The sequence below is a fragment of the Lipophrys pholis genome (assembly GCF_963383615.2).
Source record: "Lipophrys pholis genome assembly, chromosome: 13".
NCBI lineage: Eukaryota > Metazoa > Chordata > Actinopteri > Blenniiformes > Blenniidae > Lipophrys > Lipophrys pholis.
The window spans coordinates 9,916,283-9,923,144 of NC_137632.1; positions in this window are offsets into that span (position 1 = coordinate 9,916,283).

The window sequence follows — 6,862 nt, forward strand, 5'->3', positions numbered from 1 at the left end:
ACTTGCGCTGACCCTTAAGTCCTAAGAGGTTAAAAAAATAAAAAAAATAAAAGTCTAAGAAGTTAAGTAAGTACTTGTTTAGATAAAAAGAAAAAGATAAAAAAAATATTGATAAAATTGTTAGAATAAAAAAATAAAAAAAATAAAAATAAAATGGAGGTGTGAAAAATGCTGTCCAACTGGGAAAGTGGGAGGTTTCAGGAAGTTCGAGACATTTTAAATTTTTGGGGGGGAAAAAGAACATTAACAAGAAAAACAATAGAAAAAACAAAAACAAATAAACAGAAATACAAGGGGGGAGCAACAGTCAAAAGGGTGGAAATAAACTAATACATGTTAACAATCATAAACGTATTAATCTAGGCTTTTTACAGTGAAATTAAATCAAGAGAGAAAGATACATATCTTCGCATATTTGTTGGGAAAAAGCACTTGACATTTCTTTAAGAGATGAAAAATAGAATACAAACTTATTTCAACAGTTGAAGGAGGGCTTCTTATTCCTCCATTTATTACAGTGTAAATGATACTTTCCCAACAAAATAAGCATGTAACATTAAATAATGCTGGGTTTGGATGCTTTTTATAGTACAAAATATCAGAAGGGTCTAAACTGTTAGCATCATTGATCTTGGAGAAATCCAATCGTTAATATCATCTCAGAGGTTTTTTGATTGAGGACAGAAGATAAATAAATGTTCTAAGGATTAATTTGATTCATTACAAAATTAAGAGTTCACCAACTGGATACATTTTGTAAATAATTTTAAAATGCGTTTCCTTTTCTTTTGATGGAATTGGCCATTTAACAAAACATTGTTGTGCTTTTTCCAAGTTTGAAAGTTTCTAGGTCAGTTAAATGTTTATAAATTTGTCTTTTGTAGTTTCGTCGCAACAAAATCTTTGTTTTAAATACTTCACTAATAAACATGTTGTTACATCAGTTTGCCTTTAAATTACTTTCTTCAATAGATAGTTCTGGTAATACTAGAAACACATTTGAATATTGTAAGGTGTTTTCAATCAAATGAATCAGTGGTGATGGAATTCCTTTACATACTTTGGTAAATTCTTTTTTTTTCTTCAAAGTTTCTTTATTGAGATTTGCACAGAACACAACAACAGGATTGTTAGACAGCCAAAATAAAAAGGAGTTTCGTCTCAAAGGAATATTTCATTTGTATTTTTTTTCACTAACCCACCCGCCTACAAATTTCCCATGATCCTCTCTGAAAATGGCTGAATCAAGGTGACTTTGCTGTAGCCAATAATAATAGGTATATTAAAGTAATATTTTCACTGCTTATTGGGAAAAACACTTATTTTTTTCACACTGCCTGGAATTTCCTGCCCTGCTTTACTTCTGCCTTAACTATGCTGACGGTTTTTAAATGTTGATGTTTTAAATGTTGTTAGATTTTTTTCCACGGTTGGAAATGAAATGGAACTCAGATAAGCCAACCTGTGGATTGCCCTGAGAACGCCCTGCACTCTGCCTGTGGCCTCAGCAGAGAGGAACTTCTCAAAGCTGAAGCTCATCACGACCAACCTGAGGTCAGAGGTCATCCAGGGACAGGATCGCCTCACTGGTCTTACAATAATCAGCATCAACCACAAGATGACAAGCAGCTGTTAGATGCGGTCATCATTGATGACTTGGAAAGTTAAAAAAAACAAGCCAGGAAGCAGACATTTGGAGGCAATATACTGTGACCTAACATATGTGTTATTTATAATGAGAGAAACATTAAGTGTCAGACAGATTTTTAGTGTTGATTGGTTTTCATTGTTGCACTGTTGGGCCTGGCCTCCATGCTCACCCCTGCGGACAATGGGGCGTGGGGGGGGTGACAAAGTTTTTTTGAGAATAAAAAAACATGTGGTCACCACTGTAAAAATTCGCCATTGGTTACGTGACCAATGGCAACCCCTCCCTGGAAGCTGCATTCCTTCCACCATCACAGTACGAACTTGGGTTCCCCACCGCAGGAACCAGAGAATCCAGTAAGCTTCCAGAAGCTACTTCAATCTCTGTGTGGAGGAACCGGGGTTCAGAACCGAACCTCGCCAGAACTCTGTCCTTCTCTTCTCTCCCCCTCTCCCTCGCTCCCTCCTTCACTAACCCGACTTCTGCCTCCCTCTGATGGACGTTCAAGGTCATTACAACCATTCACCCTCATCACTACAGACCCCCTACACACATACACACACACACACACACACACACACACACACACACACACACACACACACACACACACACACACACACACACACACACACAGTCCACTACTACGTGTAGGAATGACTTTAACTTTGGGGGGGACGCATATTGGAAACCTGACAGATCTGTAAATAGTTTGAGCAGAAATATGTCATGAATGAACGACACTGGAAGTTTTATATATCTCTTTTTTCTGGGAGACTCCAAGACGCTTTACTTTGCTTTACTCATTCAGTCCATACTGGACGTTGAAGCCTCAGCTGCCCAGAGAGTGACGGCCAAATGAAGCTTCATGAAACACTGTCTTTATTTTCTGAAGCCACTAGATGGCGCTGTCTGTTCAACAAAGCACCACATTAGATATTGGTGTTTTCTAACTAAAGCATGTGAAATACAGACATGTTGAACTCACCTTGATCTAAAAAGAGAGGATCTAATTCTCAGCAGCTCCGAATCACGTATTCCCTCTTTACCATAAATACATGAGCTTGGGGGTTATTTTTCAACATTTGGGCATTACATCGTGAATTTCTGCTCCTTTCACTTTCAAATGTTTCAACGTGGAGGAATGGAGGTGTAGAATGATAGAACGATGCTCCACAGCCCTTTCCAATAGCAACCTATGTAAACACACACTGATTAACGTTTTTTCACATGAAGCCATTAAAAGGCTCATTTTATGTCTAAAAACTCCAAGTTTTCATTTACAGTAGTATGTTTGGTTCATCAGTAACTACTAAACAAACTACACTTTCCTTCATTATAAAGAAGTTCTGTGGAGCGTCTCAAAGCGGAGCAACGCAGCCTGATACAGACCTCTCCCTTCGTGGCCACAAGTAAAGAATCTCACGGCCAGAGTGTAAATGATCTCGCTTTATTGATTTGAGGTAACTACTTATCTCGTTCCCACGTGCTATTATTTTTTTTCTCTATGGCCACTCCAGAGTTTCGTACAGTCCACTTTCTATCTCGTCCTCTCGGGTCTAAATTAAAAAAGAGGTAACATGATGCGTCATCCGATCATCCAGCTCAGATTTCATGTTCCACTTTAATATCCTGGTAGCAGCGTCGTTTGTCATGTTTTATGGTCGTTTTAAAGAGCAGATAAAAACACTGCGCTGCCTCCACCGCAACGTTTAAGGCAAAACACAGAAGCACAGAGACTTGAAAGTGGGCGGAGCCTTGGGCGGAGCCTTGGGCGGAGCGGCGTCAGGGACGCTAACCACTGTTGTTAACCTCACTGTTAACTTTGACGGCGACGTTAACTAACGGGATGACTAACCATGTTTTAAACAACGCATATTTAATGGTCGGTTAGCTAACGGCGGGTTGAGGATTTAACTGGCGGTTAGGGCTTAACCAGTGGTTAAAATAAGCCAGTTTTGAACAACCGAGACTTGGCCTTTCAGGCTTGTTCCCTAATTAAAGCTGCAAGCAGCCTTGATCAGGACCTGGCACTCTGGCCTCTGGCCCGCCAGGGTCCAGCTCATCATGCCCTCTGGACCAATCATGGCTTCTGGCCCATTTGAATATTGATCAAATATAAATTTTGAAGGCTTTAACAAAAAAGGACTTATTTTGAAAAATGTGGGGGCTTTTATTTTGAAAGTCAACAAACCTCTAATCGAGCTAATACGAGAGATGGGGACGATCCGATCCAGTATTGTGATCCGATATCAACATCTATGCTTCACTGTTACTGAAATGACTCAACAGTGTTTCCCTGCTGCTGCTCTGCTCGCTGGCTGCAAACTGTGGACTGGATTTCCTGAAGGGAGGCGGGTCTCAATGAGACGCGGAGTACTGAGTCAGGAAATCCATTCCACAGTTTGCAGCCAGCTTGGAGGGTAGCGTAGTCGCACTGTGCTATCCAACTTTTCATGACATGTTGCTGTTTGGACATATTTTACGCTCAAAACACCACAAAGCAACACATCAACGTGGACGTTAGCAAAGCCGTAGTACAGCCAGGCGGTCGCTGTGCCGCCAGACGTCACCGTTTTAAAACTCCAGCTCTCTGAGGAGAGGTTGAGTGCTGAGCTGCAGCAGAGAGATGAGAAAGTAATCCAGAACAATCTTTTTGACATAATGAAATAAATCCTGGTCCCTGAGACTTTGAAAGATGTTTTTGTTCTTCGCTTGTTCCAAGTCTGTTTATCTGTAATAATGAAGTTAATGATCACACATGAAACATGAATTTATGGAACGCAGAACTACTCGTGCCTTCGCGGTCATGAATTATATTCCAAAACAAACAAGAGAAATTCTGCCTCAAAACAACTGGATGGCAAATCCTCACTGATCTTCTTTTAGTTTAGAAGTTTCTCGACACGTTTCAGCTGTAATAAAGTGAAATTGATAGATCAGCAAAGGTGCCGTCTGTTTATATCACTGATAAATTAATATCGTATAATCTCACCAAGTCATGCATTAACAAGTCAGGAATGTTCTGGCTTTGGCTGCAGCAGCAGTGTTGCTTTAAACCTGGTGGATGTGTTTTAATTCATATTCTCTGAGAATAATCGATCCTTCAGTAATCTGTAAACTGCGCTGCAGGATTTCTCTGTGTGTGATAGGTCAGCCACTGCACTTTGACATGAACGCGCGCACACGTAGGTCTGGGTTGAACCAGAGAGTTGATAACCTGCTTTGTAGTAACGGTGCTCAGGATCGCACACATCTCGAAAAGTCAACCCAGGAAACAGAGAGAGATCCTGGATATGTTGATCAGGGTTCGTAGTACAGGCCACTGTCCTGTGTGCCTGGCTGGGATGGTGGGGTTTGTATGTGCAGGTCATGCCCATGGTTTGGACCCGCCCCCTGCCTCTCTCAGGCTGGCTGATTAAAGGCCAAGTGGAATCAGCTGTGTGGAAGCTGATGAAGGCCATTGACAACTTACTGAGAGCTTCTTCGGTGTGTTGTGGAATGAGTGGACCGGTGCAGAGGCAGAGCCATTGGTGGAGCATTCACATTCAGCCAGGAAGCATGAGGAGCCGCTCAGGTTTCATCAACAGGAGCGGTTGTTGTTGTTCAAGCTGGAGGTCGAGCAGGCAAAACTCTGTACAGGTACTTCTCAAAAAATTAGCATATTGTGATAAAGTTCATTATTTTCCATAATGTAATGATAAAAATTAAACTTTCATATATTTTAGATTCATTACACACAACTGAAGTAGTTCAAGCCTTTTATTGATTTAATATAGATGATTTTGGCAAAAAAGTAAAAAAAAAAAAAAAAATCCCCATCTCAAAAAATTAGCATATCATGAAAAGGTACTCTAAATGAGATATTAACCTAATTATCTGGAGCACCACACCCACCCTTGAATCAACGAATTAACTCTAAACAGCTGCAAAAAATTCCTGAGGCTTTTAAAACCTCCCAGCTGTTTCATTACTCAAAACCGCAATCATGGGTAAGACTGCCGACCTGACTGCTGTCCAGAAGGCCATCATTGACACCCTCAAGCAAGAGGGTAAGACACAAAAAGAAATTTCTGAGCGAATAGGCTGTTCCCAGAGTGCTGTATCAAGGCACCTCAGTGGGAAGTCTGTGGGAAGAGAAAAGTGTGGCAGAAAACGCTGCACAACCAGTAGAGGTGACCGGACCCTGAGGAAGATTGTGGAGAAGGACCGATTCCAGACCTTGGGGGACTTTGAGAATATGTGGGATATTGAGAAGAGGAAGTTGAGAGACACCAGACCCAACACTGTGGATGAGCTTAAGGCCGCTATCAAAGCATCCTGGGCCTCCATAACACCTGAGCAGTGCCACCGGCTGATTGACTCCATGCCACGCCGCATTGAAGCAGTCATTTCTGCAAAAGGATTCCCGACCAAGTATTGAATGCATAACTGAACATAATTATTTGAAGGTTGACTTTTTTTTGAATTAAAAACACTTCTTTTATTGGTCAGATGAAATATGCTAATTTTTTGAGATGGGGATTTTTGGTTTTTCTTTACTTTTTTGCCAAAATCATCTATATTAAATCAATAAAAGGCTTGAACTACTTCAGTTGTGTGTAATGAATCTAAAATATATGAAAGTGTAATTTTTATCATTACATTATCAAAAATAATGAACTTTATCCCAATATGCAAATTTTTTGAGAAGTACCTGTATATTGGACAGAGACGCTAATGCGACGGCGGCGGGTGATATAGGTCCCGTGCGTGCGTGTGAAAGCTCAAAGTGTTTCATTTGCACTTTGGGTCCCGCTCATTGAATTTAGAGACAGATACATTTTTCAATCTGTTTGAGCGTGGGGCTGCAGCGAAGACAGCAGGAATGATGTAGTTTCTGCAGTGTGTGTTTACGGGGAAGGACAGGAGGCTTACTCAGCTGTGTGCACAGGAGCGCCTGACTTACCAGGTGGTGAAAGCTGACGTGTTAAAGGCCTATCAGCTGACGGCAGAAGCTTACAGGCAGAGGTTTCGCCAGTGGCTTTAGGCAGATAGACAGACCCATGTGGAGTTCGTTAACAAGTTATCAACCCATTTTAAAAGATAGTGTACAGCAATGGGGGTAACTACGTTTGAGCAGTTGACCGATTTGATTCTTGCGGAGCAGTCTTATGGCCACAGAGTTGGTGGATGATTTTGTGTTGACACATCGGATGTTTGCCCTGATCATCC